This window comes from Chelonoidis abingdonii, chromosome 11, assembly GCF_003597395.2.
Source record: "Chelonoidis abingdonii isolate Lonesome George chromosome 11, CheloAbing_2.0, whole genome shotgun sequence".
NCBI classification, from domain to species: Eukaryota; Metazoa; Chordata; order Testudines; family Testudinidae; genus Chelonoidis; species Chelonoidis abingdonii.
In genome coordinates, this window is record NC_133779.1 from 29,815,798 (window position 1) to 29,839,683 (window position 23,886).

General features: G+C 41.7%; 1 protein-coding gene across 3 annotated transcripts in view; it reads right to left on the minus strand.

Moving 5' to 3' along the window:
* ELAVL1 (ELAV like RNA binding protein 1) overlaps positions 1–23,886 on the minus strand; it is an 82,728-nt gene that overhangs the window by 57,609 nt on the left and 1,233 nt on the right. The window contains exon 2 of one of the 3 annotated variants that reach the window (XM_032774526.2): positions 14,363–14,572. The exons of 1 other annotated variant lie outside the window; for it this stretch is intronic. The gene's annotated coding sequence lies outside the window, so the exon portion shown is untranslated. Of the gene's footprint in view, positions 1–14,362; positions 14,573–23,463; positions 23,596–23,886 lie in introns of all 3 variants that reach the window. One more of the 3 variants, XM_032774518.2, reaches the window with a different exon arrangement.

Below are 23,886 nucleotides of genomic sequence, written 5' to 3' on the forward strand. Positions count from 1 at the left end.
AAGTTATCTTTCATCTAAGATGCCAAGGGAAAACCTTCCCTACTATTCTTTTTTCCTCCTTCTAATACCCCATCCCTCACAGCAGACCCAAACCTCTCTTCCTCTATTACCACCTACTCTTGGACCCCTAATCACCTCTCCCCTCTCAAAGAACAGTCACATGTGCAAGTTACCTTCTTATCAAACATAGTTTCAGTGCCTTCTGAATATTTTGTTGTGCTAAAATTACATTTCTCTGAAACAATAATAATTAAAAGAAAAACTGACAGATGAACTTCAGTAATATGCCTTCCAACCTTTTCCAGATTTCTGCCCCAGGTGAAACTTGAACTGAGTGACACTGACTCAGTGGGTAGGTTAAGAGGACTACTGCAGCAGTTCCCAAACTGGAGGCCGGTCACATTTTGCTCCGAACACAGCAATCTTGTGGTCACAGCTTGGCCTCACACACACCATATGTACAAGGTCACACACTGAAAATGACAAGGTTTTGTAGTGGAAAATGGCATCATCCATGCTGTCTGGGATCCTGGGAAAAAATAATTAAAATGGGGTTGTGCTGGCAAAGAGTTTGGGAACGCCTAAAATTTGGGAAATTTTGAAGACTTACAATCCTGTTAACATCTTTGTGCATGTTCAGCGCAATCTATTAGGAGTGAGACTGAGGCAGGCAACAAGCCTCACAGGAGAAGAAAAATCTTTTCCAAACAACATTTTATTTTGATTTTCCCTAGAGGGCTGGTGGGTGCCGTGCACTCTGTTGTGGTAACTTTTGAACAATAGCAGCTCTGGTGTGATAATCTGAGCCTTGGTTTTATCTCTAACCATGAGCAAAAAAGTTGCCAGAATCTCTCAACTTTTTTTTCCAAGTGTGGGGGGATGGAGAAGGAGTTGGAGGAAAGACGGATCTCTCTCAGGTCAAATAGCCCCAAACTGGCTCACTAACAGAATCCCCACTGCTATGAGGCACACCAACTTCAAGGCAATCTGAGTAACCATGTAGATTTTAAAGCATTCAGAAGAGCTAAGCCTTAAACAGAAAGTTGGTCTTATCCTTAACAGTTTGGCCCTAGAGAATGTCGAGTGCCAGAAGACTGGAAAAGGGAAACCTTCAGAGCATAAGTTGCTATACACTGAATTCTACATAATGTGTATTGTTATACACATCTGTTTGTACTGAAGTAATTGTCTGTAAAGACCACCACATAGAAACTGGAGAACTGGTGCCCTCACTGTGCTATAACCATAAAGGAAGACTTGATCCCTTCCTTTAAGAGTTTACAGCTAGATTAAGACAAGAAACGAGTGAAAGTAACAAACAAACAATAGGAGGAAATGGGAGAAACAAGATTATGGAGTCATAAGGGTCAATATACACATTGGATTCTACAAGCTTTTTGCTAAGCCGCTATTTTCTTTCACAATATTTTTTTTGAATTTAATTGCATATGAATACCAGATACTAATATTTTCACTTTTAAGTTATTACACAAAATTGTTTTGTATTCCACAGTTAAACACACCTAAGATATTTACATAAATTGATGCTTGGGAGTTAAGTTTGTATGGAAACAAACAAGTTGTTTCAAATTTTTGAACTTTTTATAACTTGAAAAGAAACGTATTTGTTGAAAGCTATGTTTTGGGGGTTAGAGTTAAACTTTTAATTGGCTGTCTAACATGACGTTTCATGTGACTGTATTTTTTAGAGAATAAATGAATTTTTTCAACATTACCCTGATGGACTGTTTCCATATTTCAGGGTTGAGTGGAGGGGAGGGGTAGGAAGCAGAATGGCTGGAAGATGCTGCAGCTCACTTCTCCTGAGGAGGGGTGTACATGTGCAAGTGAGGGGATAAAAATGGACAGACTGAACACATTTAAGAGATAAATTAGAAAGTAGGGAACTGAGTAAAATGAGAGAGAAAAATAGATGAAGAGGTAAAGAATAAGGAAAGATAGATAAAAGTACTAGTGGGCAGAGGTAAAGGACCTCTGGAGGTAAATAAAACCGTGCAGGAAGAAATACACCATGTAATGAAATGTGGAATGAAGCCAAGAAGGTATAAAGCAGAAGAAATACAGTATGCTACACTTTATAAAATGTATTATTAGAAAGCTAATCAACAAGCTATGACTAAAAACCATGCACAAATAGCACACCAATTACATTCCTTAAAACACTGAGCACAAATATTTTTCACTTTTGTAGTAGGCTTGAGTGTATGCATGTTACAGTCTTTAGATCAATGATATTCAGACCGAGGCTTGCAAGTGGCTCTTTAATGTGTCTCCTGTGGCTCTTTGAAGCACATGATATCAAAACACTGATTTAATTATTAACCAATCAGGATGCTTTTACTATGTTATTAAACAATTGTAGTTAATAAAATACTACTACTTGGGTAGTCATTTTGTTGTATTATATACACATATATATGCCCATACATATACATACACACACACAAAACTAAATACTTCCTCTCTCATACTGTTTAAATATAAATATATAGTACTATAGTTAACAAAACAATGAATTCATACTGCTGTGGCTCTCTGCATAATGTTGATCGCCAATTTGGCTCTTAAATCACAGAGATCTGAGTATCACTGCTTTAGATCCTATTCCCCTCATCCCAGAAACCCAGCCTCATTCAGTGCACAGAATGGACAAAACTCAAAAGCTCAAAATTCAATATTTCTTTATCATCTTTTCAGTTGGTCTCACAGATTCTTTACTACAGACAAACCAAACTCTGCTCTGAAGATAGAGCTCACTTTCTTCACAGGCTTTCCAGTGACATTCATCAGTGTAGTGCCAGCACACCTCAGACGTGAATTTGTCTTTACAAAAAGTAAAGTTTTATTGGGATTTATGAATTTTAACATTTAAAAATAAATTTCCAAGCTATGTGATAAGTGCAAGAGATAAGAGTTTAACAGATTTAGATAATCCTTATGATTAAATGAGAAGTTAAGTCCAGTTTTAACAGTGGTACAAAGAGCTGGAGTAGGAGGAATCTTTCATTTACAAGCTCATTTTCTTAAAGCAGGACACTAAGTAATAACTCAATGAAAGTGTGACTTTAAAAAAAAAAAACCAAAAACACACACACACACCACCATTTTGTTTCAGAGTCCAGCTAGGCATAACAAGTTATGAATGTCCATCACCTGCAAGATCTACAAATTCAGAGCCATCTGCTGATACCACCAGCAGCGCCGCAACAAAAACACACATCCAAAAGTAAATTACCTGTATCAAAGACAGAGACTACTTCTTCATCTAATAAAACCACAGATGAGTTCATAATCAGGACCAGCAAATTCCAGCAAGACTCCATAAAAGGAAAAGATTGCTCGGTTCATTTATGCAACAAGTTCTCCCTTTTATCTTGTTGAGAACAAACACTTCACAGGCATGGTTCAATCATTACAACTAGGCTATAAACTACCCAGCAAAGCAAATGTTGCTGGATACAGCCTACGAGAAGGAAATTGAAGAGAGAGTGCAAAAAACATTGACAGAAAGTTCATTAATATGAGTCTTGATGGGAGGAGCAAAGTACACAATGATCCAGTAATATGTGACTGTGACAACAGAATATGGGGTTGTCTATCTTATAGAAACTATTTATATATCAGGTATGCCTATATAACAAAATACTTAAAAGTAGCAACAGTAAAAGCTATAATAGGCTGAACAAAAACTCAAAGTGTCAAGTGAGTAGCTTTATCACAGACAATGCTCCAAATGTAGCAAAGATGAGAAGAAACCTAGAAGACAATTAAATGAACTTGAAACTTCTAACATATTGGTGTAATCATCATTTGATACATCTTTTAGCCAAAGACTTAAGTACAACCCCAAGAATAAAAGAAAATGTTGTTGAAATTGCAAAATGCTTCCGTATAACCACTTCACTTCAGCTTCACTGAAGGGAGCAAAAGGATCCAACTAATTTGCCCCCAAAGGTGTACAATGGAATTTAGTGGTTAACTGTTTTGAGCTATATTAAGAACTGGTCTATTCTGATGACAATTTACGAAGAAAATTGTGACAAAAAATAGAGGGAACTACCACAGCCAAAGTAGTCAATATCAGGCTAAAGAGACATGTAGAAGATAGCTGAATATACTGAAACCTATTTCCATAGTCTGGAACAAACTGCAGACAGATTGCTTGCTCTATTGCTGATGCTGTCAAAATTTGGAAAGATATCCAGAGACCCTGAAGAAGCAAATACTCAACAACAAAGTTAAATTACAAGCAGTAAAGAAGCAAGCAGATCAAGCACTTATTCCCCCTCATTTTCTTGCCAATATTCTCAACCCAAAGGGTAGATAACTAAGTGATGAATAAGAAGATGCTGCTGCTATGGACATCTAATCACCACCCATCAACCATAATAAATTTCAGCGCTAGAAGTGAACCATTCAAGCAGTACATGTTTGCTGATCATGTCTGAAAGAAAGCCACACCACTGAACTGGTGGAAGTCATTAGCTAAGTGTAATGGGGAATACTCCCCACACCAGTCTGAAAGAGTTGAATTAGGCCAGGTGGGCCCAATCAGCCAACTAAGCTGCAAACTGATACAGGCTGAGTAGGGGGCACTAATTAGAAGGATCCTCACCTGTGAGGGAACAGGTGGGGCTTCTCTACAGCCAGGAGGCTGGCAACAGAGGGGAGCAAGGAAGAAGCTTGTAGCATCTCTCTCTGAGGTAAGAGCAATGAAAGGGGAGATAGGAACCCGTGAGGCAGGGTTTGTCTAGTAGCCCTTTACAGAGGAATCTGGCTAGGAAGGCTGATGAAGGAGAAGCTTAAAGAAGCATGATAGGAGGTAGTCCAGAGAAGAGAACAGTACGGTTGGTGAAGTCACAGACCTGAACAGCTTACTATACGGCCTTGGACTGGAACCCCGAGTAGAGGGTGAGCCTGGGTTCCCTTACCATCCACTGCAGAGTAGTATTGCTTGGAGCAGTGAACAAAATGAATGCTTGAGTGACTGCTTGACTGACAGGGCAGTGGGCATAAGGACTGCCTGACACTGGCTGTGCAAAGGAACTTGGAAGGACCTCCATTCCCATCCACCCTCCAAGGGGGAAAAAATTACAAAGGCCAAGTCACAAAGCAACCATACTGCAACTCTGAGTGGGAGAAGGAGCACCTGCAACGGTGGAAGAAAGAGGGTGCTGAACTAGGCAGAGCTAGCCTCCTCCTGGCTATTTCAGAGACACCACCTAGTATTGTGTAGAGCACCTCATGACACTAAGGACCTGGAGCCAGAGTTCACTGAAATGCTAAACCAACTTTTCACACGAGCATCTTCTGCAGGGACAAAGAATAATTTTCTTCAGTTGAGCTAATACATTCAAAGTTGAGAAATCAATTTGGAGTTGAAAAAGCCAGAAAACGTCTCTTCTAGTCTCTGAATAAAGATTAGGAGGGAAGAGAGGAGATAATCATTTTAAAAATGTGAAGGACAGCCTAAGTAATCTAGGAGACTCTCACTTTCAAGGGAGACTTACACTCTAGTCACTTTCACTTAAATTTTCCTAAGCTGACCTGAAATATCAAGTTAATTCACTGACTACAGTTAATCACTCTGATCCTTTAGTAAGTCATTTAGTTGCAAATGTGAACAGATTAAATGTTTTGTTTAACAATTATATGCTGCTGTTTTTAATTACTATCCTAATGCAGCTTGATATAAACTATGACCAAAAAGTTAATCTAAAGCTATAAGTCGCCAATTTCTAAACAAATTAAAAATGCACAAGAATCTGAAAATATTAAGCTATAAAATTTGTTAAACAGAGGTACAGTAACTCTTCACTTAGTCATCCTGGTTAATGTTATTTCTTTGTTACACTGCTGATCAATTAGAGAATGCTCATTTAAAGTTGCACAATGCTCCCTTATAACTTTGTTTGGCAGCTGCCTGCTTTGTCCACTGCTTGCAGGAAGAGCGGCCCATTGCAGCTAGCTCGTGGGGGGCTTGGAACCAGCGTGGACTGGCAGCCCCCGCTCCCCCCAACAGCTCCCTGCTCCCTTAAGTTCTCTGTGCAGCAACCACCCAGCAGGCTATCAATTGCCAGCAGTTCAGCTGTCCCTCCCCTCACGGCCATGTGCTTCTCCTACCCTCTACCTTGGAGCTGCTTCTGGGAGCCTCCTGCTTGCTGTGCCGGGGGTCACTTGCAGGTTTAAAGTAGTGTAAATGGTGGATTCCCTGTAACTTGAAGTCTTTAAATCATGATTTGAGGACTTCAGTAACTCAACCAGAGGTATGGGCTCTATTACAGTAGTGAGTGGGTGAGGTTCTAGGGCCTGCAATGTGCAGGAAGTCAGACTAGATGATCATGATGGTTCTTTCTGACCTTAAAGTCTATGAACATAGATTCCACCACTTACCCCACTCAAGAGTCACCCATTTGACCTGGAATACAGGTACAGGAGAGAGAACTGTCCACCTCTCCAACTTAGGAGGGTGGAAAGGAGAACATTTTTGCCTCAGTACTTCAAGTAATGGGATGAAAACAATACAGATCAAGGAAACCCTTCACCTTGATTTGGTAAGAGGAGAAAAATCTACAACCCTTCTCACCAGTTAAAATGAGGGAGAGAAGAGAGAATGTTGCAGGAGGCCATTGTTCCAAAAGAGAAGAGGGGTTTGTGTGCGCGTGCATAGGCATAGCAAGTATTTCTGAGAGAGGACAGTGAAACTGAGTAGAAGTGACATCAGGGTAGAAAAACTAGAGAAGTGGGTGGCGGAATGCATGGAGTAGTACAGAAGGGAGAAGAGAAGACACTGAATGGTCATAGGGAACATAGTGCAAGTCTAAATGTTAAACTTTGTTTTTTGATTCTCAGAAGCAGTGGGAAAGTAGACATCAGGTCCTCTACAAGCTGTTCCACAAGAAACGTTTCAGCCAGTTCCTTTGACTGTGCAGGATGCAAAACTTTATATAGAAATGCCAATACAAGATCATCAAGTATGACAAGGATGGAAGAAAATAAAAATAAGACACCTTAAAAAAAGGTGCTTCCAAAATCTACATAGAAGGCAACTAAAAATCCTGGAGGGAATCTTGTAAGAGGCTCTCTTTAGAGAAGCAGAATTAAAGGCTTGTAGTTCTCCCATCTCTAAAATATTATCCATGACTAACACACTGCAGTTTGTAGGATGTCCCAAAAGGAGCACAAGGGAAAAAAGTGTACCAAAAGAGAGAGTTGAAGTTCTTTTTTAACAATGAAAGCATTGTTTGAGACTCCACAGCTAGGGATGAGTCAAGTTTTACACTTCAATAGGACTAAATTCCCGGTTCACAGTTTAAAGAATTGTTTCCAAATGACATCATTAATCTTCAGAGGACAAGTGAACTTTGTCATCTTCTGCCTAAAGTTTTTCCAGAACAAATAGGTTTTCTTGTTTTAAATTCAACACTTGTTCCCTTTCATTATTTCTGGCCTGAAAGTATGTATACATAAATATTGAAAAAAATTAAATTAAAGCATTCAATTATTACTGTTCCTATTATGTGCTGAGGCAAAGAAAGAGGGCATCTCCACTTGATCTCATTCATTCTGAGACGAGCTTGGAGTAGCTCATTGAAGTCAATGGATTTAAACCAGTAAGACCAGAATCCAGCTTGATACTCAAACTTCCACCCATAACAGTTTCAACTCAGTTATCACAAACATGAGCAAAGCTTCACTTAATTGCAGAGATGTAAACATGGCAATTTTTTTGTATTAATAGAAAGGCAGTTGTCAAAATTCCTACTCAGACAAATATTCTAAAGGCCATTATTCTTTTGAGGATTTTACTCCTCAAGTTTGCTTCCACAAAGGAAGCACATTTTTGGCATCCAGTTTTGATATTATATTTTAAATGCGTACATAAAGCATTCATACCAGTCAGTTATGTCAAAAGAATGTTTAATCGATCTTTTAAAATCGAGCAGTACACCTATATAAGTAGTTCCCCATCTTTTAGGCATGAAGTGGCAGATTCTAGGGCTATGCTTGAACAAGAGCCACTGAATTTTGCTCTTCCATTAGATCGCTGGCTTGCTCTTCTATGCCACCTGAAAGGCATGAATTTGTATTTGTTAAATATGCTGTTTAAAAAGGAACTACTTTGAGTAAGTCTGCTTACCAGAATTTACATAATGGCTAAGCAGGTGGCAAGCTAGGAACAATGTTCAAGTAAAATTTATTTCTTATGGGTACCGAGGGGAAACGAGCTAAAAGACAACGTGACCCTCCACATGATTCCTCCCAGCCCATGGCCCCCATGTTACTGGGGAGAAGAAGGGGGAAAGGCGGTGGCTCTGTCCTCCTCCTGCTGCGCCAAAGACTTTGGAACGGCAGCAGGAAAAGGAGCAGAACTTGGGGCCGCTGGGCAGCCCCATGCCAGCAGCAACTCTGGCACAGCCCTACTGTCCCCAGCCCCATCCTCTGCCCTTCCACACCAGAGTGCAGGGCTGGTAGCAGTATAGCCACTTGTGTCAGCCAAGGGTGTGGAGAAAAAAAAAAAAAAAAAAAAAAAAGACAATGCCTGACCGACAAAAGTTTTACTGAGGGAAGAAAAAAAAAAAAAAGGGCAAGCGTGGACAGTGCTTTGTGAGCAGGAGATGCTCTCCTGCCAACAAAGGTACCACCCACCATTGTTGGTGACTGTATTTTGTCGGCAGGAGAGCTCTCCTGCCGCGAACAGCAGCTACACTGAGTGCCTTACAGTGGCCAAGCTTCAGCAACACAGCTGTGTCATGCAGACATCACCTTACATTGGTTAATAACTGCAGTGTTTTAATATCACGTGCTGCAAAGAGCTGCAGGAGACACATTAAAGAGCCACTTGCGGCTCACGAGCCTCAGTCTGAGTATCACTGTTCTAGAGCATAGAAAATGAAACAGGAATCTCTCCTAGAGGCAAAAAATCCAAGAAATAATGTTTTTAATGTGTGGCCAGAGCATCTTTTTAGTTGCTTTGCAAGCATCAGTGACGTAAACATCTGAGACAGACCATGACTGCAGCCTTGCCTTGAATTGTGGACGTCACGCCACAACCATTTCATTTCAAAAGAGAAAGGAGTACAAAAAACATTCCAACATCCACTTAGTCAAGATCTTCTTGGGAACAGCACTGGATAACAGACTAAAGTCCTTCGAGAATTTAAAAGTAGAACCAAAGTACAAGAGGACACCACCAGGATGGCCACGGGAACTCAGACAGACAGAAACTCAGCTAAGTTTTTAAGACCACTTTAGCCTTGAAAAAAAAAAAAATCTGGTATATGGAGGATCAGTTGTTGGGCCTAAGGTTCACTACTACCAAGAAAATGACCTCTATAAGAAACTTAACCTCTTGGGAACGGAGAGGTTCAAAAGGGTTTCATCAGTTTTGTCATGTACACATTAAAATCTCACAGGGTCATGCTCTGCGTTAACCCAATGGCTGGAGACATATTGATGTAAAATTTTGACATTCATAATTCGTGACAGGCAAATAGCCAGAAAAGCTATCTAGATGAAATTGGTCATCAGGCTCAAACAGAAGGTAACCAAGTAGAGGTACCAACTTGGATCTGACTGCATCATACAATCCCTTACCATCAAAAAGTACATTCTTCTGGTAGATTTCTTCCAAGGTGACAGGACACAAGCCACCTGATTAGAGATACCATGTCTGTGTCTCTACCCTGTCAACTGCTAAGCTGTCAGTGAGAAGGCTCCCACAATGAGAAAAGCAAGGGTATCCTAGATCAGTGGTTCTCCACAGGGGGTCTGGGGCCACCTGGGGGACTGTAAACAACTTTCAGGGCGTCCACCAAGCAGGGTCAGTATTACACTCACTGGGGCCCAGGGCAGAAAGCTGAAGGCCCACTGCCTGGAGCTGAAGCCCAGGGTCCTGAGCCCCTCCACCTGGGGCTGAAGCTAAAGCATGAGCAATGTAGCTTTGCAGGGACCTTTGTGGCATGGGGTCCCAGGTAACTGCACTGCTTGCTACCCCTTAATGCCAGCCCTGGCTTTTATATGCAGAAAACCAGTTATTGTGGCACAGGTGGGCCACGGAGTTTTTATAGCATGTTGTGGGAGGCGTGAGTTTCCAGATCCACCCTCCCTCCCCGCTCCGCCAAAAAAAAAAAAAAAAAGTTGAGAATCCCTTGTCCTAGATATGAGACCAGACTCTGCCAAAGCCAAATCTCATCAGGCTACCTACAAAAGATATGACAAAAGGAGTTAGGTAGAGTCCTCCAGCTTTGCATATTCACACACTTGTGAAATACATGTCTCCAACCTCATTTCCTTTCAACTACACTTGTTTATGGACACAGGAACCGCAGTGTCTGGTTCTGATTCAAACACCTACATTCTGCTTCTCCCAGTAAGATGGGGCATATTTACTGTTCGCCAGGGAGGATTAAATTTCCTCCAGAATCTTTCCTGTTAATGAGCTCAAGAGCACTCATGTTTGGGGGAGTTAACTGCAGTCTGTCCCTGTTTCCTAAAAATGTAATTTTGTAGTCTTATCAAACAGTGCTCAGGATTCTTGAACAGAGGTGACCAGTTCTCTTGAAGGGGGAAGCCTGCCTCAGGCAACAGTGTTCAGGCAGGCTACTAGTGATAGTAGGCAGACTAAGGCCTGGTCTACACTATGCGTTTAAACTGAGTTTAGCAGCGTTAAACTGAATTAACCTTGCACCCATCCATACAACGAAGCCCTTTATATTGATATAAAGGGCCCTTTAAACCGATTTTTGTACTCCTCCCCGACGAGGGGAGTAGCGCTGAAATTGGTATTGCCATGTCGGATTAGAGTTAGCATGGCTGCAATTCGACGGTATTGGCCTCCGGGCGGTATCCCACAGTGCACCATTGTTACCGCTCTGGAAAGCGATCTGAACTTGGATGCACTGGCCAGGTAGACAGGAAAAGCCCCGCAAACTTTTGAATTTCATTTCCTGTTCGCCCAGCGTGGAGCTCTGATCAGCACGGGTGGCCATGCAGTCCCAAATCCAAAAAAGAGCTTCAGCATGGACCAGTAATGGGAGATCCTGGATCTGATCGCTGTATGAGGAGGAAAATCTGTCTTCAGAGCTCCGTTACAGAAGACGAACATACAAAGCATTTGAAAAAATCTCCAGGCTATGACATCAGAGCCACAGCAGGGACTCACAGTGCTGCATGCAAGTGTTAACGGGAAGCAAAGAACAAATGGACACTCATGGAGGACGGAGGGGGGTACTGAGGACTCCAGCTATCTCAGTCTCCTGAGAGACATTTGACATCTTGGCTGAGCTCCAATGCCTGAAGGGTCAAAAACATTTTCCCGGGTGTTTCAGGGTGTTATGTCGTCAATTGTACACCCTTCTCCTGCCCCCCCGAAAGAAAAGGGGAAAAATCGTTCTCGCTTTTCAATTCAACGTATGCTCCTACTGCTGCTGTAGTAGACGCCGGGTGCTGCAGCGCCTTGCCCCGCTCCTTCCCTAGGTGGCAGATGGTGCAAAATGGACTGGTAGCCATTGTCATCTATCAGCCCGTGAGTGCTCCTGGCTGGCCTCGTGAGGTCAGCGGTGGTGCCTGGTAAAAATGGGAATGACTCCCGTCATTCCTGGCAGACTAGTACAAGCTGGTAATCGTCCCCATCATAGCAGCTGGCTGAGCTCCAGCAGCGCTTCCCGCACCACCCTTTCATGTCTAAGAAGACTCTGTACTCCCTGGACTTCATAGCAGTAGGAGGCTGCCGCTCCTACTCCCCCCTCCCCTTTAATGTCCTGCCTGGACAATCACAGCAGCTGGAGGATGCCTCTTCCCTCATTTTATCTCACTAAAAAAGTGCAGTGTTTTATTCTTGCATTCATTTATTACTTTCATCATACAATGGTGGACCGTAGCCACGGATTAGCCAGGAGGAGTTGGGGAGGGAGGGAAGCAACGTGGTGGGTTGTTTGCAAGGCACCTTCTAGAAGGGCATGCAGTCATCATTTCTGCGGGATCTCCTGGGGCTCTGACCCAGAAAGCAGCTGTTGTTCTCCTGGTTCTCTAGTACACCTTGCCCCATATCTGTAGGCAGGACTGACTACTTTAGACAAAACATAAAAGGAATGGCCAGGGAGTTCATTCCCATTTTTGTCATGCGCCCCGGCCAACCTCAGCCGAGGTCAGCCAGGAGCCAACCCACAGACAGCAGCAACCGGTACAAAAGGATTGATAACCGTCATCAACCCCATTTCAATTTCAAATGGTGCAAAAATGAACTGCTAACCATCATCTCATCGCCAATTTACAATGGCAGACGGCTCCCTTGCAAATAGGGATGGGTAACTGCTCCACTACCTTGCAAAGGCAAAGATAATGCGCGTGTAGCACTGCAGTACCGTGTTTGTCAGCAGCATGCAGTACACATACTGTGACAGTGATAAAAAGCAAAACAGGCTCCATGGTTGCCATGCTATGGTGTCTACCAGGGCAATCCAAGGAAAAAGGGCGTGAAATGATTGTCTGCCGTGGCTTTCACGGAGAAAGGATTGAGTGACATTTACCCAGAATCACCTGCGACACTGTTTTTGCCCCATCATGCATTGGAATCTCAACCCAGAATTCCAATAGGCGGGGGAGACTGCGGGAACTATGGGATAGCTACGGGATAGCTACCCACAGTGCAACACTCCAGAAATCGATGCTAGCCTTGGTACATGGGCACACCGACGAATTAATGTGCTTAGTGTGGCCACGTGCACTCGACTTTATACAATCTGTTTTAAAAAACCGGTTTCTGTTAAATTGGAATAATCCCGTAGTGTAGACATACCCTAAGTACTTTAGAAAAATCCTTTTTCTTTTCTGCCTGCAGAAAAGGGTATTAGGACCCTTTGGCTTCTGCTGTTGAGTCAGAGTACCCAGTGCAGGGGATACTGGGCTTCTTCCTTTTGAAACCAGCCATCAACATGAACAATTTCTAAGGGAAGCCTTTTCTTTTCCTCCCTTATGTGAATGTTCGCCAAATTCTTGGTGCTAGGATGGTGAGTGCAAACCCAATAGCCGCAACTTCTAGGATGTTTGAGTCATGCAGCATTTCTTTGCCTGCAACCAAGCAGACATTCATTCATGAGACAGCACCTCTTGCCACTATATCAACTGCATCAAAAGAGACTAGGTCTGCATCCTCACGAACTAGCTTCATAAGCTCCTGGTATTCTTCTCTTGGAGAAAAGAGGCTCAGTGAGGGTTGAGGCCTTCTTTCCAAGCGCTACCTGATCTCTGGTCATGAAGACTTATTAGAAAATGGCACACAGGTTTACTAGTATTCCAAAGTGGTTTGTCAGACATCTCAGTATCACCATTTAGGATTCTGAGGCACAATACAATGAACAAAAAAGTTCTTTTAATGGCCACCTCCATCACCAAGATCTTGGGGCAAGGGAGGAGAGGAAATCAAGAGACTTAGCCAGTGGCATTCTCATGGAGGATGGACTTTGTACAGCTACCTCGTCTTGAAGGTAGTCGAAGGATTCACCACATCCTCTCCAGCTAGTCTAAAATAAGGTACCTCACATTTGCAGGGCTGAGAGACTGCAGAACCTTGGAGAGATTACACATCACAATTTGGCTGATTTAGACAGCTACTGTAAGAACTGGAAGTAGGTAGGGTTCTTGCCTGAAGAGTCACAGTCTTGTACAGGCAGAGTCCTCTGGCTCATCACTATCCAAAATACAGTTCCCATCACTCTGATAGTCAGTTTACCTTCACTCGAACACCTGGATTTGTTTAGACAACAGAGGGCAAGAGGACCCTGTACCACTCCAAGTGCTCTGCTCAGCACCAACACTAGCTGACGAGAGCACTCAATGCAACTGTGCCAACATCAAGGCCAGAGTTTCCTTTCCTTGGCTTTGGTGCAAAAAGCACTCTGACTGCACTCAGATCTGACATCTGGTAACAGAGGGCAATGCCTTAAAACTGGTACTGGCTTCATCGCAGCCTCACAGAACACCCAGAAGTGTTTGGCCAAGATTGAGGAGCACAGAATGGTCCCCCAAATGCAGAAGGAGCCATCCAAAAAGCTTAAAAACAGGAGCTGCCTAGAATACAGGGTTTCAACTGAAATGTGTTGAGAATCTGTTGACTCTTTGCACCTTCACCTCTTATGAAAGCTTCATCTTAACCAGCAAAGTGAAGCTCAGTATCATATATGACATATAACAAAGCCATGTGAGCGATGAACATTCGTGGGGGAAAGGGACTCCTACATTGATACAGGTGGCGCTGGCACCAAGTTCTGATGGGTGAGCTATCACGGCCAACTCGAGTTTCAGCTCCAAGGGTTTACCCTTTTCAAGTACTCTGGCTGACCTCAGGAGTCTTCCTGGGCTGCCAAAGGGAAGCTTCAGTCCTCTGCAAAGAGCTCCTCCTGTGTCTTCAGTGCCGTGGTGACACTTGCTGACATGTCACCCATTCAAATCACAGAGGTAAACACAACCAACTTGGCCATCTGTACTGGACACTGACTGTTCTACCACACAAGTTTTGAACCTACTAAGCAGTCTTCCTTGGAAGCCACACCTGAAATAAAACAAAAGAGACACTACTGCAAGAAGGGAAGTGCCAGACCAAAGAACCACCACCAGAGAGAGACAGATACTGAATCACTGAGGTGCCTAGACTCCAACACTAGAGTGCCAAGAACAACGTTACAACCAGAAATAAAAACCTCACTCTGGAGTAACTGTGAAGATCTGAACACTAAGGCACTGGAGTGCTGACAAATTAGGAAAAGCACTCACAGCAAACCCCACATATATAAAAACAGGTCAAAGTGACACAGAAGTGGTCCTGTGGAAAAAATAATGTAATCTTAATTAAATATTTTATCAAAACATACTCACATGGAGGCAGAATTAAGGTTACAACCATAATTCTGGCATTTACTAACAATTCAGTGCTTGACTTTGTAAGTTTAGTGTTCCTTGAACAGTTTACTTTTAATATGAATTCTCATTTAATTAACACTGCAGCTGTAACAGTTGTTCTACCAAGCTGCAGTTATGTCCACGAGGCAGTCTCCAACATACATGAGATTTTGTTTTTCTGCATTTTATTCTTCATCTTATTCTAAATGAACAACCCTGTCTACCACCTTTGGATGTTGGAAGTATCTGGATATGCCAGACTGATTGACTTCAGCTAAAAGCTCATCTTTCCTTTCACAAATTATTCAACGCCTACAGAAGTTTTCCCTGCTATTTTTAAAACTACTCTAAGAAGTTTGTAGTATAGTTTAAACATGGATACCACCTTAGCCAAGTAAAACAATCACAGTTGCTTCGGTAGCCTAACTCACACCAGGCCCAAATTCAAGACATTTAATGGTCACAACAATCCCACCTCCACTGCTTCCAACCCTGATAGTACTTTCCAGGGATGCGATGTGCACAATCTCCACCAGTTGTGATTTTTCCTTCATCCCATCTCTTTCCCCCGTGCCCTGGCCTGAATTCCCCCTCATGAACATCTTCTCTGGCATGGATTCCTCTCCTTCTCTCTTCTCCTACCCTCCAGAGCCGAGACTCACTCAACTCTTCCCATTCCTTTTCCCAAATGTCCACCCAAACTACAGATCAACGGACAAAGAGAAAGCAGAAGACATATACACCTCTACCCTGATATAACGTCACACAATGTAACACAAATTTGGATATAACGTGGTAAAGCAGCACTCGAAGGGGATGGGGGAATGCATGCTCCAGCTGATCACAACAAGTTCAATATAATGCGGTTCATTTTTTGGCTCCCGCGGACAGCGTTATATCAGGGTAGAGGTGTGTATTTTAACTATCATCTTTGATACAATGCATCTCATAATCTTACTCATAATTTATTTAACTGGCCTGAAAATCACCACATACACAGAAAGCTGACTGAAGAAACAGACACAAAAAACATACTAAGTGGCAAACCTCTGAATTGGGGAGGTGAGATCACTGATATAGGATCACAGGATTTAACATTAGACTCTATAAATATTAGAAACATAGGAAGAAAATAAACATGGCTTGGAAAAATGCAAATAAATCTAAAATACAACCAATAGGGAGGAGAAACCTGGAAGTCAGCAATGCTGATCAAGACCTACGGGTAAGTGGACAGCAAATCGGACATTAGAACTCACCTAATGTATCATTAATTCTCAAAATCTTTTATAATGTAAGTCGACTCATCCATTAGAAAGCAAGGAAATATCCAATTAAGGGGTCATTCCTTAACATCCCACCCTCATTCACACTTCACAACTCAGTATCATGCACCTCTAACACACACACACACACACACACAACACTACAAATTCACTGGACCTCAAAACCTGAACTCCAACTTCAGCAACATGATATATGCTTGTAGACATCTCTTTACTAAATTATTCTATTGTGTGTTATGTGCACGTGAGGGAAACATGAGGTTGGAATCAAGCTTGTGTATTCCATGCAAGTGTTATTAATAGAGATAATTTGGTGTGGATATTGTGTTAGAGATGCATGGTACTTTGTGATTTATAGGAAAACTCAGAGCAGGTAAACATGAACCACAGGTGTTAAGGGTGGATCAGTAGGGGTCACATTTAATAAGTTTAGACTACTTAAGTTTTTTTGGGTGGTAATTTCCCTGGATTTTATGAAGTGTGGGTGTTTGACGGGGAGTATCAAGAAAAGGGAAAAGCAATGGGGGAGGGGAAATGTGCACATCCCCTATAGACACCATGCAGTAGTTTCCCTCCCTTCTCCCACTGTTCTCCCCCATGCTAAGTAGGGGCAGGGTTCTCTCCTGGATTACTGCCCCACATAGGAGCTCTTCTCTTTCATTATTTTTGTACCACATAATGCTCATTCTGCCTCCTGGTTCCTGGCACTATTAGTCTTCTTACCAGGCATTCTAAGGAAAAGAAAATGTGAGAGCGTCAGAATAAAGATGGTGGACTTCAACAAAGCAGACTTTACCAAACTGAGAGTACTGGTAACTAGTGTCAAGAGAGTGGGCATTTTTTAAACAGACATTATTAAGAGCACAAGAGAAAACTACCCCAATACACTGGAAAGATAGGAAGTATGGAAAGAGACCACTCTGGTTTAAATCACAAGCTCTTTAATGATCTAAAACTCAAAAAAGTCTTACAAAAAGTGGAAACTAGGTCATATTACAAAGGATGAATATATATATAAAAAAAAGGAGTACATAGGGACAAAATTAGAAAGGCCAAGGCACAAAATGAGATTAAACCAGCTAGAAACATAGAAGAGTAGGAAGAAAACATTTTACAAATACACTGAAAGCAAGAGAAAGATCAAGAACAGGGTAGGCCCATTAGTCAATGAAAGGGGAAAAAAACAAATAGAAAATATGGAAGTGGCAGAAGTGCTAAATGACATTTTTGCTTCAGTTTTCACCAAAGACTCAACATATGATAGCCAGTGAAAATGAGGTGGGATCAGAAGCGAAAATAAGGAAAGAACAAGTTTAAAAAAGTCTTCAAGTCACCAAGGCCTGATGAAATACATCCTAGAATACTCAGGGAGATATCTGAGCTATTAACAATTATCTTTAAAAAGTCATAGAAGATGGGTGAGATTCCAGAGGACTGTAAAGACAAATATAGTGTCAATCTATAAAAAGGGAAATAAGGACAACCTGGGGAAATACAGATCCGTCATCTTAACTTCAGTATCTAGAAAGATAATGGAGCAAGTAATTAAGCAATCAATTTGCAGACATCTAGAAAATAATAAGTTGGTAAGTAACCGTCAACACGGATTTGTCAAGAATAAGTTGCGTCAATCCAACCTAACAGCTTTCTTGGACAGGGTAACAAGCCTCGTGGATAGGGGGGAAAAGGGGTAGATGTGGTATATCTTGACTTATTAAGGCTTTTGATACGGTCTCACATTACCTTCTCATAAATAAGCTAGGAAAATATGACCTAGATGGAGGTGCTACAAGGTGGGTGCACAACTGGCTGAAAAACCATTCCCAGAGATTAATGATCAGCAGTTCACAGAGAAGCTGGAAAGGCAAATTGATTGAGGTCCCGCAGGGATCAGTTGTGGGTCCAGTTCTGTTCAATATCTTCATCAGTGATTTAGATAATGGCATAGAGAGTACACTTATAAAGTCTGTGGATGATACCAAGCTGGAAGAGGTTGCAAGTGCTTTGGAGGATAGGATTAAAATTCAAACTGATCTGGACAAACTAGAGAAATGATCTGAAGTAAAGAGGGTGAAATTCAATATGGACAAATGCAAAGTACTCCACTTAGGAAGAAACAATCAGTTGCACACATACAAAATGGAAAATGACTGCCTAGGAAGGCGTACTAGGGAAAGGGATCTGGAGGTCATAATGGATCAAAAGCTAAATATGAGTCTACAGTGTAACGCTGTTGCAAAAAAAGCAAACATCATTCTGGGATGTATTAGCAGGAGTGTTGTAAGCAAGACACAAGAAGTAATTCTTCCACTCTACTCCACACTGATTAGGTCTCAACTGAAGTAGTGTGTCCAGTTCTGGGTGCCACATTTCAGGAAAGATGTGGACAATTTGGAGAAAGTCCAGAGAAGAGCAACAAAAATGATTAAAGGTCTAGAAAACATGACCTGTGACAGAAGATTGAAAAAATTGGGATTGTTTAGTCTGGAGAAGAGAAGACTGAGGGGACACGATATCAGTTTTCAAGTACAGAAAAGGTTGTTACAAGGAGGAGAGAGACAAATTGTTCTTGTTAAACTTTGAGAAAAGGACAAGAATCAATGGACTTAAATTGCAGCACGGGCGGTTTAAGTTGGACATTCGGAAAAACTTCTTGTCAGGGTAGTTAGGCACCGGAATAAATTGCCTAGAAAGGTTGTGGAATCTCCATCGTAGGAGATTATTAAGAGCAGGCTGGACAAACACCAGTCAGGGATGGTCTAGATAATATTTAGCCCTACCATGAATGCAGGGCACTGGACTAGATGACCTTTCAAGGTCCCTTCCAGTCCTGCTATTCTATGAATAAAATAATACAAGCATGTAAGGACAAATTCAGAAAGGTTAAGGCAAGAAAGGGAGTTACAGCCTTTTATGTACCTTGCTAGGTGTAAGAAGAGGTTTTTTAAAATACATTAGGAACAAGAGAGAGGAAGGAAAGTGTAGGTTCTCTACCTAACAGGAAAGGAGAGCTAACAGAAGACATCAAGAAGGCTGAAGTGTTTAACTATTTTGCTTCAGTCTTCACTAAAAAGGCAAATTGCGACCAGATATTTAACAAAATTAAGAGTAACAAGGGGGAAGGAAGGAACACAAGCCAAAACAGGGATAGAACAGGTTAAAGAATATTTAGGTAAGTTATGTATGCAGGTCAGCAGGGTTGGATGAAAGGTACCCTAGGGTACTTAAACTATGTGAAACAATCTTGGAACCATTACCAATTATCTTTTAGAACTCACGGAGGTCCCAGAGGACTGAAGAAGAGTAAATGTAGTACCTATCTTTACAAAGAGGGGCGAAGGAAGAGGACCTGGGGAATTATAGATCAGTCAGCCTAGCTTGGATACCTGAAAAGATACTGGAACAAAATATTAAACAATCAATCTGTAAGCACCTAGAGGATAACAGGGTTGTAAGTAAAAGACAACATGGATTTTGTCAAGAATACAACAAGCCAAACCAACCTAATTTATTTTTCTAAGAGTATTACTGCCCTGGTTGTTGGTAGGGGGGTGGGAAGGGAAGATGTAGACATGATATCTGGATTTTAGAAAGGCTTCTAACAGTCCCACATGACATTCTCATAAGCAAACTAGGGAAACATGGTCTAGAAAAAGCTCTATAAAGGTGGGTGCATGATTTGCTGACAGACTGGGATGGCATATCTAGTGGGTTACACAGGAGTCTGACTTGGGTCCCGTAGTATTCAGTAATTACTTGCATAACAGAGAGGAGAGTATGCTTATATATAATATGTGGGTGACACCAAGTTGGAAGAGGTTGCTAGAACTTTGGAGGGCAGAATTAGAATTCAACACAACCTTGATGAATTGAGAATTGGTCAGAAATCAACAAGATGAAATTCAATACAGAAAAGTACTACACTTAGGAAGAAAAGAAAAATTCACAACTATAAAATGGGGAAATAACTGCTAGGCAGTAGTACTTCTGAAAAGTATCTGGGGGTTATAGTGGATCACAAACTGCATATGAGTCAACAAGCTGCAAAAGAAAAAAAAAAGGTGAGTATCATCCTGGAGTGTATTAACAAGAGTGTTGTAAGACACAGGAGGCAACTGTCCCACTTACTCAGCACTGAGTCCAGTTTTGGGCACCACACATTAGGAAAAATGTGGATAAACTGGAGACAGTCCAGAGGAGAGCTATATACCTTATATCATTTTCATTGAACACCTGACCTCTGAAGAGGGTTGTAAAAAAAATGGACATGTTTAGTCTTGAAAAAGTGGTGACCTGATAGTCTTCGAATATGTTAAAGGCAGTTATAAAGAGGACAATGATCAATTGTTTTCCATGTCCACAGAGGTATTGGCCTTGACCTACAGAAAGAGATTTAGGCTAGATACTAGGAAAAGCAAAGCAAAGTTACATGTTTCAGCCCTGCCACTTGGAGTTCAGGCTTTAGATTAGGCTCAAGTATCACACTGAAATGTAAATACAATATTTATATTCCAATTGATTTTATTTTATCAATGTGGCAAAAATGAGAAAGTAAGCAATTTTTCAGTAATAGTGTGCTGGGACACTTCTGCATTTTTATGTCTGATTTTGGAAGCAAGTAGTTGGGGTACACATGACAAATCAAGACTCCTGAAAGCGGTACAGTAGTCTGGAAAGATTGAGAATCACTGTGTCAGACCAATGATCAATCTAACCCAGTGTCCTCTCTTCTGATAGTGGCCAATGCCAGTTGCTTCAAAAAGAACGAACAGAATAGGGCAATTATTGAGTGATCCATCATGTCATCCACTCCCAACTTCTGGAAGTCAGAGACTAGGGTAACCCAGAGGATAGGTTGCATCTCTGACCATCTTGGGTAACAGCCATACAGGAACTTATCTAATTCTTTTTTAAACTTACAACATCCTTCACAACATCCTCTATACTGGTTGACTGTGCACTGCATGAAGTAGCACTTAGGTTTGTTCTAAACCTGCCACTTATTAATTTCACTGGGTGAGCCCTGGTTCTTGTGTTACGTGAAGGAGTAAACACCACTTCCTTACAAACTTTCTCCGCACCATTCATGATTTTATAGTCCTTTAGCACAGGGGTGGCCAACCTGTGCCTGAGAAGAAGCCAGAATTTACCAGTGTACATTGCCAAAGAGCCACAGTAATACATCAGCAGACCCGCACATGAGCTCCCCCACTCCCAGCATCTCCCACTCCCCAGTGCCTCCCCCTCCCTACCTGTGCCTCCTGATCAGCTGTTTCATGGCATGCAGGAGGCTCTGGGGTGGGAGGAAGGAGAAGCGAGGGCACTGCAGGCTCAGGGGAGGGGGCAGGGCACATTGGAAAGCTGACACCTGTAGCTCCAGCGTCGGTGTCTATACAAGGAGCCACATATTAACTTCTGAAGAGCCGCATATGACTCTGGAGCCACAGGCTGGCCACCCCTGCTCTGGTTATCCCTCCTTAGTCATCTGTTTTCCAATATGAAAGTCCCCATCTTTTTAACCTCTCCTCATATGGAAGCTATTCCATCTCCCTAATCATTTTTGCTGCCCTTCTCTGTACCTTTTCCAGTTCTGATTTTTTTTTTTTTTTGACCAGAGTAACCAGGACTGCACAGAGTATTCAAAGGGTGAGTGTACCATGGATTTATACAGTGGCATTATGATTTTTCCATATTATCATCTATCCCTTTCCTAATGGCTCATAAAAGCAGCAAAGAGTCCTGTGGCACCTTATAGACTAACAGATGTATTGGAACATGAGCTTTCATGGGTGAATACCCACTTCGTCGGATGCATCCAAAGCTCATGCTCCAATACGTCTGTTAGTCTATAAGGTGCCACAGGACTCTTTGCTGCTTTTACAGATCCAGACTAACGGTGCTGAAGTTAGGCTTATGAGCCTGTAATTGCCAGGATCACTTCTAGAATCTTTTTTAAAAACTGGTATCACATTAGCTATCCTCCAGTCACAATCTTATGCCCAAATAAATTTGTTAGTCTCTAAGGTACCACAAGAACTCCTGGGTTTTTTTCAGCAGTTAGTAAGTTATAAATACTAAGTTTAAATATAGTTATATATCACCAACATTCGATGACACAAGAACCCGTATGGATGTGAACATATGAGGTCGGCAGCCTGGGGTTTCTAGGTACCAAGGTCATGTAGCTGCAAAGATCAAAAAAACTGGAGACACCCTGATGTATTTCTCAAAAAGAGGATTTTAAAATTTATAGTGTGTCCAGCAGCACATACTAATGTTCTTAAGACTCACGAAAATTAAAGAGAGCCTCAGAGTGTTCTGTATTTTTAGGGCTTGTTTACATTTGGAAGTTTACCAAAATAGCTATTCTGGAATAGTTGTTTCAGTATAACCCCCCATGGGGACACTTATTCCAATGTAAGACTGCTCACACAGGGCTTGTACCAATGTAACTGTTTCGGAGTAATTATTCCAGAATAGCTACTTCCAGGGCTTCAGATAGTAAGGGTCCATGAAAATTAGATGTCTGATATAACCTTAACCATGATGCCACTAACACTTTTCCAGAATACATCTCTGCCCTGAAATTCTTACAATCAACATAGATATCAAAGAAAAGGGGGAAAAATCACTTCAGGTAACTGAGAGTGAAGGTTCCTGGGACTGCTTAGAGAGGTGGATTTTAAAGGAATGAGGTTGGACTTCTGGCAGATGCAGACAAGATGTTGCAGCTATAGAAGGTAAAAGTGATAGAAGGCACAAAACTAGGAATGGGGAAAGGAGACAAAGGTTTGAAGAAGGCAAAAGGATGAGAAAGCAGAGAGTGAATAAAGAGAAGAGACAGAGAAGGTGAGGGTTAAAGGTAACGTAGAGCCTTCTATGAGGATTATGCTCCTTTTATGAATTCAGAGACAGGAAGCCAAGGAAGGATCACAGTAACAGTAAGTTACAGGAAAGAAAGATGACTTTGGCAGCAGCATTTCAAACAGACAGGAAGGAGAAGAAACAAGAGAAAGAGAGGCCAGACAAGAGATTACAGTAATAAAGGCAAGAAGTGACCAGGATATGAACAAGCGTTTCAGCACTCAATACAGGACAAGTTTTGAAGAAAGAAGCAACAGGTGTTAGCAAAAAGACAAAATGGGGCAGAGTAGAATAAAAGGTCATAGCAAGATTACAGGCTGAGACACAAGAAAGAGTAGTTATTAATGAAGACAGAAAAGAGAAATTAGGAGAAAAGATGAGAAGGTCTACTTACCAGTAACTAGTTTTGAGTAAATTGTCAGTACACATCCTCATTACTGGAATGCAGGATGCATAGGCCAGCACTGCCATCACAGAAGTTGAGATAGTGGCTGGACACCCAAGATGTCAGCATCAGCTAAGTATGCTAGAATGGATGGGGGTACAGAAGTGCCATGAGTATACAGGGATGTAGGGATGATAATGAATTTATAAAGTGGTGATGAAGTCAGAAAGAGGAAAGTATACAAAAGAAGCAAAAACGGAGAACTGAAGGACAATGGCAGACAGAAAGGAGGTGAGTATGAAAAACTGTTTAAAGGAAACTAAGTGTTCAGCAACTCTAACTAATTGTATGACACCCCATCTATTCAATACATCATCCAAGTGCAAGATAAGAAAAAGAAAAATATCACAAAAATCAAGAGGATTAAGTCAT